Consider the following 13672-nt stretch of genomic DNA (forward strand, 5'->3'; position numbering starts at 1 on the left):
ATTCGAGTAGACATCCTAATTGAAGGAACATCATATCCCGCTCTCTCGTCTAATTATAATCATGTATCTCTTCATGAGTAAATATGTCACGAATCCAATTAATTAGTAGAGCAAAAACACCACTAGAGTGTAGCCAAAAGTACTATGACATCCTTCCCGACTCGTAGCGTGGGCCTCACTGAATACTAGCAATAATAATAATTATTGCTATTGTTAAAGAGGAAGGCAAATAAGAAAGAGAAACACATAACTTGTAGTCAAACGAGAACAGCTCTAACTAAGCGTGCTTTTTCTTCTTATGCTAAATATTCGCAAGAAGGACTGTACTCACGAAGGAGGAGAAGAGGCAGAGGACGAGTCACGACTACTACCTAGTAACTACTCCTTCTCAGCACACAGCAACGTCACTCCAGTGTCCATATAGACAGTAGGAATAGGAAGAAGAAGAAGCCACCCTCAGATGAAAAAAAAACGTTTGTAATATTATTAAAAAAATATATCGTGCGCGCTTGCTCGCAAATTTTTTTTTAAATAAATGTTAGTGTCGGACGAACGTAGCGAGGGAACAGGCCATGATAAGAAGGAAGAGGCCGTTTAAATAAACATACTTATTCGTCATCAAGTTTATATATGCAATAGTATATGAAGTTGTTATTATTATAAAGTTATTCTAATTGCGAAAAGGATACAGAAGCTAAACAGTTCATAGTGTGAAAAAAAGGTTTTTTTTTCTTAATATCACGACGACTCAAGAGTTAGAGGCAAGGCGACCAAAAAACGAAGGTAAAGAATTCTTCATATTTCTTCTTCTTTTTTATAATTTTAATGTAGTAGGCTGCTGCTCCTACTCCTGTGTTTATTATGTTTGCAATGTCTTCCTTTTTCTTATTGTGGAGGCGGGTCAGGCACGCCAGCACCAGCACCACGCTCTCTTGCATGAAAGGGTGTTTATTACGAAGGCATGTTCCCCCCTGCTCCTCCTCCTGCTTCACCATCAACAACGTAACAAACCCCATCTTGAAATAGTAATAATACTGTTCTAAAGAACACTCCAATGACGTCATCCAGGTTCCCTTCCTATTATTGGCTATTACTATTAGCATGCACCGTCAGTCACAAAAAAGAAGAGAAGAATAGATTAACAACGACCACCGGTGTGTGTTCATATGTTGACATTCCTCTTGCTATTACTTAATTGCTTTGCTTTAACAAATACTCTACTAAGTTTGTTGATGTGAGAGAATGTATTTGCAACCCTTCTTCTTCCTTCCGCCCCCCTCAGGTCCTCTCTCCCTCCCGCTCTCATGACCTTGCAAAATATCAAATAAGAGGGGTTTGCGGTTCATTTTCCATTGTTACTTATTAGCAGATGAGGAAGTTTATTTCTGTTTTAGAGACTAGGTATGCCAGGAAGACTGTATATCAAATAATATGATTAAATACTCTTATGAATTCCTATACTGGTTTTTAGTCCCTTGTCTTTTGCATTATTAAATGCTTTTTGCTTCGTTTTTTATTATTTTTTACCTGGATGGAAGAGCAATTTGTTATTTCCAAGGTTTAATACAAATTCGATAGTTGCTGCTTTCCTTCCGAATAATTCTTTAGATTATATTTTGTATCATTTCTCCCTTCGTCTCGTAACTTGATATACACTTAATTCACACATTGGCAAAGAAATATCAGATATACTTGTAGTTCAATTCTGATACCCCCTAGAGTTGTTTTTTTTTTGGATTTATTTTTGATTCATGTTATTTGAGTGCTCACAAAACACTTGCATGTGTCTGGAATATTCAATTTGATGATGATAAAATGACCAACTTTATACCCTTAATTTACAAGATACACTCTTTTGTCAATGACTTACGTGAATAAAAACTCTCTCGTAAGGGCGTAATTTCTCAAGTGTTAGCAAACACAACTTATTTGTATTTCTTCTTGAAGGTTAGAAGAAAGTCGTGGATTCCTCGCAGTCAAACTCTGTAATATACCTGATGTACATATATATATATCTCAATAATGTGCCTCTATCTTTCAATGCTGTTCGGGTTGTTCAGGGGTTATATATATACATACAAATATTCACAATTCTGTCAAAAAGGTTAAAATAGGCTTTCTTAATGTAACACACCCAGGTTTCTCCTTCCTCTCTCCTCCTCCTCTCGTTTTTCATACTATAAGGCCACCGACCTTGAGACTTTCATCTAGAATAGGCCTTTTCGTATACTGCATAGTTTTACAAGTGTTCTTATATAAATATATATATAGACATTAGTTCGATATTTGTATACGTAGAATAAGCTTCAGAACTCATATTTTATTCTTAGGTTCTATTCACGTTTACTCTCAATCAATCACAATTATAGACGTAGATATTTTTTGTGAGCATTATTATAAAAAAGGATATGAAAATTAGAGAAATGTTTGTAGCCAACGCCTTATTTTCTCTTCTTTTATTACGTAATTCATACAGCGTGTTTCAATCATCCCGTATTCTCAAAAATCTAATGTATATTTGTGTTTCATTCAAGTAGAAAAAGAAAGGACGGCGAATAAAATCTCCAATTTTTCGTGATGAATCGTGTAAAACATACATATTTATTTGTATTTTGCTAACAGAATTGGGATTACGTAATACATTGGTGAGGAAATTATCCTCAGTATGCGCGCTCGCAAGCACTCATTCAATTCGTTTGTATTAATTGCTACTCTTTAGCTCGCCTTGCGATGTTATTATGCTATGGCCAGTAGATATGCCTCAAAGTTTTTATTTTTAATTAAATTCTGTAGCACATTAGTTGCTCATTCCCACACTGAGCTTAGGAGGATACATATATATTATACTGATGTTGGTCTTTGATTTTCTCATAGACAACCAATTTCCTTTGCAAATATTATATATTATTATCAAATTAAGCCAGGACACGCCCAAGAGTATCACACAACCCATCTGTTGTAATTGAATTTTGCTTTTAAAACATACATTAAGTATTCTTCTGCCATTTTATATATATGTATATATTTTTTTTGCATGATGAAGCAATTTTGTTTGTTATTGTTATTTTGTTGAAATGAGGCCAGGAACTTGGGAAAAAAGAATGCTGCTTAGCAGTAAGGGAAAGGGGGGGGGAGACCTTGACCAGTGATTGAATATGTTTATGAATCGCTAAAATAATACATATATGTAATGATAAAAACGAGGCAACGTCATTGTCTCTAAAAAAAAATCCCTTACTTATTTTTTTCTACTTTCTAGGAAGACGATTTACAATCTTACCTATCCTATTTTTTAAAGCTCATTTATAGTCAAATCATTGCAGTAAGTTTTTTTTTTTTTTTTTTGCTCTCTAAATAAAGTTTTCACAATATAATGATGCAGATGCGAGAGTGATCTGAAAAGTTTCATACTTCAACGTGAAAAGGGTAGCACTCGTAAATAAAAGATAGTCTATACAACATCTGTTGACACTTACTTACTTAGGTTTAAGATATTTTGGACGAGTTGTTATTATGTAACAGTCGTTTGAGTGCGTTGATGTGAATGTTTTTGTGAAAATGGACAAACAAAAAAATCAAAAAAATCCAGTATCCAGCTGTCATTAAATAATTTTTTTTAGCAAATCTAAACTTAAAATATATTCAAACAATAACAGGGGTATAAAGGCTTGTTGTGTTCAAATTTGAGGCATTTAAGTCAATCTTACTCTGAGTGATTGAGCCAAAAACAATAAGTGTCTCGTGAACAATTATTTTGCAGCGAAAAACGCAAAGTACTATTTGGAGGGGTTATCTGGTTGTGGGAGTATATTTGGTAGGTCGGAAACTTTTCAGACCACCCTTGTATAAGGATTAATTGCCTGATTCATCGTATGTCGTCCACACTGCATCTTATTAATTTTTGAGTATAATGCACGTACTTTAGACCTGATCAACGAAGAATATATATGATACTTTTGTTTTATTTATGAGAGCTGGGGGAATATACTATCGATAGTGTTGGATCGCTTTAAAAAGACTGCTGCACTATCAGTTCAGTTATAATAAAATATGTCAGTCCTAGGAGCGGTCCTGGTAACTATTACATCAGCTGAAATGACGTTACTACTAACTAGATCATGTCGGTTGTTGAAGTTTTATCGCAAGTCATAACTAGGGATGCGAAAGTTGTCAAAATCATCTTTAGCATGCATTTAAAAAAAAGTATATGTTGGTAATCAGCAAGTTATCCTATGAATGATTTATTTCTATTTTGAAAATTCAAACGTATTAGCGAATAAGAAGCACTATAATTTATTTAGTGATATTTTTCAGTAGATTTGTCGTCAATCAAAGTTGCCGACATAGACTTTCCTATTTGAATTACACTCACGATTTTTGGATAACCTCTTTCAATGGGATTTCCACTTTTTTGGTTCTTGCTATCATTAATTACTTTTTTAGTTTTTATATTCTTCCATCCTAGCTAAGAACGAAGAAAATAAAAAGATAGCTATGACTGAAGGGCTGGTGTATTGATCCTTAGACCGTTGAATGATAAAAAATGATTGCACCGAAAAAAAGGCAAAAAAAAAAAGACTTAAAGGGGAGGGGGGCTGATTAGGAAATTAGTTCTAGGACTGATCCAACAATAGCTGTAAGTAGAGTTGTATAAATTATGGTTAACAAATCTGGGATCAAGCAATGACTTGACAAAATTTGCAAAATGTTTTGAAGGAGAGCAGGAATGAGCTCAATTAAATAAATAAAAATGCCAATCCCGTCCCTAGCTAGGACATAGAAAGGAATTACTCTGAAATCAATCCTCAATTCTACTCTTGATATCAACAATGACAAATCCTTACAACTCTTCTAAAAATCTTCATTGTTTCTATTCGTCATTGACGAGCACACCCACTCATGATTACTTTATAAATTAATGTTCTCTCTTCAAGAGCTTAAGTATACTGATCATAACAGATTTGCACAATAAAAAACACTCTTCAAACTACCAAGTAGAAACAAGTCCAACACGCGTTAAGTTCATATTTTATACAACTCTTCATAGAATAATATTACAAATAAACTGATTTGATATTTTTAAAAATAAGTAAGTTTTGTAAGAGGTTGCGAATAACTTCAATACATGAGAAAAAAATGCATGTATGTACAACGGACATTTATGCATGGAAATTGGCACTTTTTATTTGTAACGATGCACTTTAAGGGATAGACGATCTGAAAAGATGTTGTATTAATTGAAAAACAACTAATGAAAGTTTTAATGGATGTTAATTTGAGTTATTTGGCTCAATTCCAATGAGCTTCACTTGTGAGCTTGCATATGAATTTGTTTTTCCTGGTTTTTTTTTGGGAAATGGAAAAAGGGAGGAATTTTTTGCCTTTACAACATAAAAGTTATTTACTTATTATGTAATCAATGACTTGTCAAGTCGATTACTCATTGTAACAATTTCATTTCTATTAAAAGTGCTAATACTCAGCTATGCTAAAAATCAAATTAGAAACTGTGAAGAGAGGGAAACCCCATGGAGGATTAGAATTAAAAGGATGAAGTAATTTTCACATCATAGTGTGCACAAGCGTTAAGACTTCATCCAAGGCCAAATTTCTTTTTTTGGTACGGTCTCTAGTTATTTTTCTATACCCCTTGTGACTGATATTTCGGTCCAGACCAGGATCTCAGACCGAAGTTTAATCGTTTTCAAATTGTGAATCAATTTTCTTCCCACTCCTAATTTATGAGTTGGATAAATATGATTTAGGTAAAGCATTTAATATGGCGTTATTATGGACATGTTTACAATTAAAAAAGCAACTGACGTCATCAACAATTCATTTATAGTGCATTCTCAAGTTATAATTTGCATCATAATTCAAGGAGACTTGATCTTGGGGATTCAAAGTTGATGTTTTACTACATAAAATGAACAAATTCCCAATACATCCTTGATAAAACTCAATCAAATGGCTTTTAAAACAAACAAAAAAGAATTCACTATTGCATTGAATACTACTTGATAACAATGATAAACACTGATATTTCAAGTAAATCCAAGTAATATCTACCGAAAATCCATAAAAATAGATAGATTTGTATTGTGTTTTTTATTGATTAGGAACAAATTTAGAGATTCCTTAATATGAATCAAAAATGGGGGGTACATACGCAGATAGGAGGGGAACATTTTGGACTTATTAATATGCAACATATAATTTTTATCAATACAGTGTTTCCATCGGTTGTCAACATGGTTGATGTCGGCCAATTTGGGGAATTGAAAAGTTTTATAACAATGAAAACTCTTTTTCCATTAAATATTAAGGAAATTGGTGAACTATTGAATGTCCGAAGGGATTTAACCTCACTGTCCATCAAAAATTAATCCCTCTAATGGGTGTTTTATTAATATATATATATATCAAACCCTTGTATCTATTTAATATAGGTTATTATATATGTACTTAAAATTTTTTTTCTCTATATTGTAGACAGTAAATTAACTGTTACAATAGAAATATGCGGATCCAGCTCCATTTACGATCTTTAATATCGTAGACTTGGCGTTTTCATTCTGCTAGATTAATGATTGCAGTGCTCAGCTATGTCCCGTTGTTCCCTTACATATCATGGGATCGGGATACGCAGTCTGCGAACAGCGTATTAAAAACTAAACTATTACAATGGAAATAATTTGATATTTGTCTCTAATTATCCTACTTTTCTCATCTGTCATCCATCAATTTTTTTTGATCATAATAATTTTACCATATTGAAGAGATTTTCAGTACGTATTACTAAATAGGTTTAATTCAAATATCACTTAAGATTAGCATCAAGTAGAGTAGGAGTTAAGTCTTTTTGTATTCTTAAACGCATTTGATGAAGTTTCATAAAGATTTATTGAAAATTTGTCAATTTTATATTGTACAAATATAAACTATCAGCCGACATGACGGCGGTGCCCTCAATAATGATTCAATTTATGACTTGAATAAAAGTGTTCTATTTATAATTTTCATCAAATAAGTTAAAAAATACACCATTAATATATCAACTCAATTATTTCATCACAAGTATTTCTAAATTATTCATCTTATTTTGTGAATGCAACTTGTACACTTTGCTTTTAGTAGTTATATACATATAATGACACTCTAAATGTACAAAACAAGTTTCATCAGTAACATTTGATATTGTTTTAACATTGCATTTCCCTTTTTTTCCAATAAATATACTCTGTATGGATGTAGCGGTCCTAACATTTTGACGTACCCTCTGGTTACTTACTTATATTACTATGAGTCTAAGTGATGCTTTTGAGAGGGTATTCTTAAATTTGAGACGTTTTTCAGGGACCGATAACAGGATTTTAGATCTGATACGTGGTGGGTCAATATAAAAGCAATCTTGAACATGAATCAAGAAAAGGATAATTTATTTATTTACTTCATATATTCAGGGTGGTCCCGATAAATTAGAGAATCTTTAAAGGCTTATAACGAACGAACTAGATCCAATCGAAGCATCGGATACATTAAATTAGGCCACATGGTTTCCCAATTTATCTAGACTATCTTGTATATACAGCCTAATATTTCATTGATATATTCGAGTTAATTATAGACTTCTTATTCAAATTTCTGGGATGAGTTATGCTATATAAGAATTTTAGCTTGTGTTTAAAACTTTTAATTTATTTAGGAGACTTATATTGGCCCCTTTCAAATACTATCTATCTATTAGTCATTCGTTTATTGTTACGACTAATTTTTGCTACTTTTAAGTGTGATTAGTGGTGAATCATTTGTTGATAGAAATTGATTATAATCATTCGTCGAAGAATTCAAATGTAATCCACACTAGTTTTGATAAAAATCTTTCTAGGTGTCTTCCGTGTTGATGGGTCAAATATAAAGACCGATTCAATCCTAAAAAATACCGTAAATAAATGACGTAGATATCAATAGTCAATTCTGAAAAAAACAAACGAGACTAAAAATGATGAATAACGACTCAGTGTGTTCAATTCAAATTTTAGTCCTATTTTTTAATATATAGAATGTTTTTCTTCATAAAAATAATAGAAAATCAATTTGAATGTTAAATTCCTTATTTAAATGAAAGGTTTAAAGCAGGAAATGTTTGATCTGTAAGTTGTAGTTTAAATTCTCTTTTCACTCTAATCACTACTCTTGTGTCGTCGGTCCTTATTATTTAGGACTGGAGTTCCGTTCAGTTCAGTCTCGGCCCTGTCCTACATATCAGCCCTAAAATGCATAAAGTTCGGTCATTGATGACGCGTATCTCAACATTATTTCTTCTTCTTTTCGTCAGTTCTAGTACTGATAGTCCAAAGGAGAGGTAGTTTTAAGGCGGGAAAACAGGACTAGGCACAAAACTATGCATCACTATTCCAAATAGATTTGTACGATGTTTGAATTGATGTATTTTGACGTTATGTTTTTCATATATTATTTGCACTTAATCTCTCGCACAAATGAAAATATTGATTTTTAGATTTAAATACTTGTTTTTATTATATCCTATTTCGCTTTTTATAGATTGGTCGATTGCTCTCAAAGGAAGAAGCTTCTACAAGAACAACAGGAAAAAAAAAATACTGTGCTATACAGTTTTAAGTTCATCCCGTTTGTGAAAGTTTGCCCGACATTTTTAGTGATTCCCAGAGCTATACAAATATTAGCTGAAGCAGTATGTATCCAACAAGTCTCTTTGTATAATATATATTCCCTTTTCCTAACATGTGACTAATGAATGGCGTGGTGGAAGGTTATGCTTCTAAAAAGTTAATGAATTAATTCCTTTATTGTGGGTCCGTTAATCCCTGGTTTTTCCTTCTCTTTCCCACACTCATACTAAGTTGTTAACCCTATATCTACCCCAATTAAACTAACATTCCCTTAACAAATGATTCTCTGTGTATGACGTTTGGGCCTTTTGTATGACTGGTTCTTGTATTTACTAATGTTATAATATTTTTAAGGATCTTTTTATGTCTCTTTTCCAAGACTGTGTCGATCATTAGAAATACATATTTATATCTATTTCAAAAAGGCCCTTTTCGGGAATAAGGTATATTTTATACGACCTCCATTTTATTTTTTTTAAACTACCTAATAGTAATTATTTTAAATAATTGTGGGCCGATGTACAGTAATGCTCTATTCTTACACGATACTAATTTGGAAGAAAATAAAGAAATGATCATATCAAAGAAGCTAAGACTCATTTTGATTTTGAATATTTAAACTTTGTTAGAATTTAATCTTTATAAATTAAAAAAATATCTTTGTGGATCATTTATGTGGATAATTGGTCTAAGGCAAAAAAAGGCGTTTATGTAGAACGATTTTGACCGATATTTTCTGTCAATGTCCGTAATTTTAGACTGTAGACCGATTGTTTCAGTCTAAATCTATGGACCTATTTTCACCATACTCCTGATTTATGAGTTGTACAAATATGATTTATGCAACACATTTAGTAGGTTTGCTTGTCGTTACCCGGAGCATTAAGAAACTAAAATTAATTATGAGCTCTTCCGCTTCATATATATATATATAAAGACCATTAAATTTTAATAATTATTATCAATGTGTGTGTTTTTTAAGGAGATTATAAGGTTTAGGGAAGAAAAAATATTCAAGAGCTGAACGTTGAACTGTCATTTGCTCAAATGTCAAAATCCTTTGTTATATATATAAATATTTCTCTAAACCTTATAATCTTTTTGCAAAGATGCATACCAACATGCAGCGAGAATAATCATTAGCATTTCACGGTGTTCATTTTTTGTTTATATGAAGTAGTCGTTTGTTAGTAACAAAATTCGTTTTGAAGAAAATACTATTATACTATAAGCTGCCATGGCGTAGAAGCCCAAAAAATGTTACCATATCTGTGCTTATGACTGTCGGTCCTTCATACTTTTTATACAACTATCGATGGTTCATTAAGCCAAATATGAAATATCTATAAGATTTTTGTAAGATTATTACGTATACCTTGCAAAAATAATATTTATAAAAAATTATAATACGATATAAGACGAACATAGTATACTGCTACTTAGTTACATAATTTCTACTAATATATAATTGAATAATTTAAAAAAAGAAAGAAGGACACACACCCTTATAGATGTCACGAAATTTCGATTTTACCATCTTAAAAGACCAACAAGCGAGACTGGACTAGACCGCAGTCCTAGGTCCTAAATAAGGACCAACAAAACACTAGTTACCCTACCGTCTCTGGAGTCTTAAGAAGCACTATGAAAAAATTTCAGCAAGATCCATTCATTGGTTTGGCTGTGAACCCGGACACACAGAAATTCAAGTTTAATATAAAGATGACGTTATTGTTCACAATTTAAAAAAAAGAAATGAGTTCATCAACAATTCATCTAAAGAATCAATTTATACCGGATTTTGAATAAGACGAATCCAGACCAACTTTTTCCTTGATTCATGTCCATACCAAACTTCTCTTAAGAACCTAAGTTGTTCGGATTCACCAAAAATCATAATGGTATCAGACCAATCTAGTATTTTTAAACTCAAACCCAACAAATATATTGATCTCAGAGGGTAAATGATAATTTCTTCATAGTTTCGTTTCCTTTTGAATGAATAAGACAAGACCGGTATCGCAATTGACTCGAGACTTCTACAGAGATGATACAAACTGTTGCACTTTTTTTCACTCTGATAGGGATCTCTACTTGGGGTTTTTAAAAGAGTGTCGGTGTGGTATATTATTAATATACAACTTCCGTATAAATAACTATTATATTATACCTGTATATTATATTTAAAAAAGTATGTCCAATACAGTATATTATCAGTTAACCAGATAATGTTTAACCCATCATTACATGGCGTAGTCGGTAATGCTTAAAAATCATATTAAACATTGTGAAACTGAAATACAAGAGTAATTACTATTTGAAAGAGCATTTTAGCATGGTGCATGGTGTATAATAAATAAATAAACCGTAGTCCAGAGGTCTTGAAAAGCACAATTAGGATAATTTGATGAACAAATAAAATATGCAAAGGATATATTAATGGAGAAGACTGCAAATGACTTCAAGGTTAAAAAGAGCATGGAAAAGGGAAGTTGTTGATAAATTCAATCAAAAAAGGGAGGAGATTTAATCATTAATGGATAAATCATGCCCGGAATCCCCATTGAAGCGAAGAGGATAAAACTCTTCATTTGTGCTTTTCAATGAATAGTGGAAGACTTAATATTTTTCCTTCAATAATCTTCATTTTTAATATTTCGCAATCCTATTTTGAAAGATTTTTTTTGTAAATTAAAATATATATGTACCTATATAAATTTAACACGAATCAAAAGTAAAAATAACTTCTTTTTTTTTTTACTTTCCTATATACTTTTTCAAGAAAAGAAGGTTTAAGGTTGTTATAGCAACATTGATTTCTAGATTATACGAGTGAAAGCTGCACCTATATTTTTAAAGGATTATAAATGTTTTTAGTAATTGATGTGGTGCGTCAACATAAAAGTAATCTTGAGCAAACATAAAGAAAATGCCCATTAATTTTTAACTTTGCGTATACATACAACATAATATTTTCATCAAAGGCGTCTGCACAAGATGAAATATATATTTTTTTTGGGGTTTTTTTTTTGGAATAAAATATCATTTATAAATTTTTTTCTCAATATTTTAACTTTTTGTAGAAAGCTCTGGATTTCTGAAATTTTTGAGAATAATTATAGATTTTGAAATTTTTTTCTAATAAATTTTAAACTTGGAATTTAATTTTTTAATTTATTTTTCAGATGATTTAATTTTTGTTAACAGCTGTGGATTTTTGAAAAAAAATTCAAAAAATTTAATTTTTTGAGAATTGCCATAGATTTTTTAATTTTTTTTTTCCCAAAAATTTATTCTTGAAATTTAATTTTTTTCTTTTCAAAAAAATTAAATAATTTTGTAGAGCTGGGGATTTTTGAGTTTTTTTTTTCGAAAAAAAATTATTCTGTAAATTTAATTTTTAAAACTTTTCTCTAAAAAAGTGTAACTTTTCTAGAGCAGTGGATTTTTGAATTTTTTTCCTCCAAAAATTTCATACTTCAATTTTAACTTTTTCCAAAAAATTAAATTTTCTGCCAGCTGCGTTGGATTCACACGTAAAATTTTGCAAAAAAAAAATCATTCTAGCTTGTTTTTGTGTTGAGTTTTATTAGAAGTATATAGGGAGTGAAGTAACACAAAAATAATATTCAACAAAACTGAAATATTAGAACAATGTCCAATTAATTATTTTAAATCATATATCTTAATACATATTTCGTTCAATCATTGGATTTATTCAATTCAATTCAAATATGTTAAGATACCCAAGAATGTTAGCTATACTCTATTACCTTCATTTGTTTGTATGCAACTATTTTGTTCCGGATATTAACCGTATGATATATCAACGTATACTTTCATTTAAGCTACTATTTAAGTTCAATTTGTGGTACCTTTTCATGGATTAATCAGAATAATTTATTGATAGAAGTTGACAATAATTCGTGAAAAATTCACATGCCATTCCTCAGAGATTACATATGCATACACCGGGTGGGTCTATTGAAATCTGAACACCATTCACAATAATGAATGAAGGTTAAATGATTGAAATTAATTCATATTTCTATAGATTAAAGCATCAAAAATTAGTTACAAAACAAAACCTGAGCTCTCTAGGTTACGTACAAGTTGAGAAAATTACACTTGAACGTGAATGACGAATTTCCATTCGTGGACTCTAAGCAGTTGGGTATCTCCAGGACCATCTTCTACCCCGTCAGCAAGTCTGAAACGTAGAGAGGAAGAAGAGTTCTATCAAAAATGCCAATTTGGGCAAGGAGGAGTTTAAGAAAACATCCCAGGCTAATTCCCTCAAGTCCATGAGGGCCCATATTAGAGGTTTCATACCAGAGAGATATAAAAAAAGTAGATGCAAAGGGCTTCTTTCAGGGGGTGCCAGGCCTTCCGCCACCACCTGGAAGCCATTATTGCCGTCAAGAGGGCCTACAATAGTGACTAAGAGAGTTCAGACATGCATCTATTTACATGATTAATTTTGTTCAAATTCTATGGTTAAATTAAATAAATTATATCTTGTAGAAGTTTAAAATTCAAAGTGTTCAGATTTTAATGGACCACTCGCATACCTGGACTCCATTTTGAGACGAATAATTCGTGGTGGCCTATTTGTTGACGGATACATATGAGGTTCTGCGAATAGTTAAGTTGACAACCAATATTTTATAGTTTAAATGAGTCTTTAAGTGGCGTCATAATTTTAAGCTCCAATTTTGACTAACGTCTGTGAAGCGTACTCTCTAACCTTTCATCAAGTTTTGAAGTTACCTTCCATCTTTATTTCCCATTTAACCAAAAATGTGAGTGTAATAATTTATAATATCAGAATGGTCTTAAAAAAACAAAAAATAACCCACATTATTTCTATAAATTACTTCGACCATCCTCACAAGTGCACGTCTCATGATATCATTTTTCAAGATTTCGAGTTGGAATTTTTTAAATATGTAGTAGAGAAATGATGGATCAACTTGAAAACGTAAAAAAAAAAATAATTATTATGGATTATCATTTGC

General features: G+C 31.4%; 1 protein-coding gene across 1 annotated transcript in view; it reads left to right on the forward strand.

The window, feature by feature from the left end:
• Window positions 1-343: 343 nt before the first annotated feature.
• The window catches only part of LOC121124037 (uncharacterized), a 33885-nt gene continuing 20556 nt past the window's right edge, over window positions 344-13672 (forward strand). The window contains exons 1-2 of the mRNA XM_040719135.2: window positions 344-783; window positions 8566-8716. The gene's annotated coding sequence lies outside the window, so the exon portion shown is untranslated. The remainder of the gene's footprint in view (window positions 784-8565; window positions 8717-13672) is intronic.

Source organism: Lepeophtheirus salmonis, chromosome 9 (assembly GCF_016086655.4).
Source record: "Lepeophtheirus salmonis chromosome 9, UVic_Lsal_1.4, whole genome shotgun sequence".
In the NCBI taxonomy this organism is placed as follows: Eukaryota; Metazoa; Arthropoda; class Copepoda; order Siphonostomatoida; family Caligidae; genus Lepeophtheirus; species Lepeophtheirus salmonis.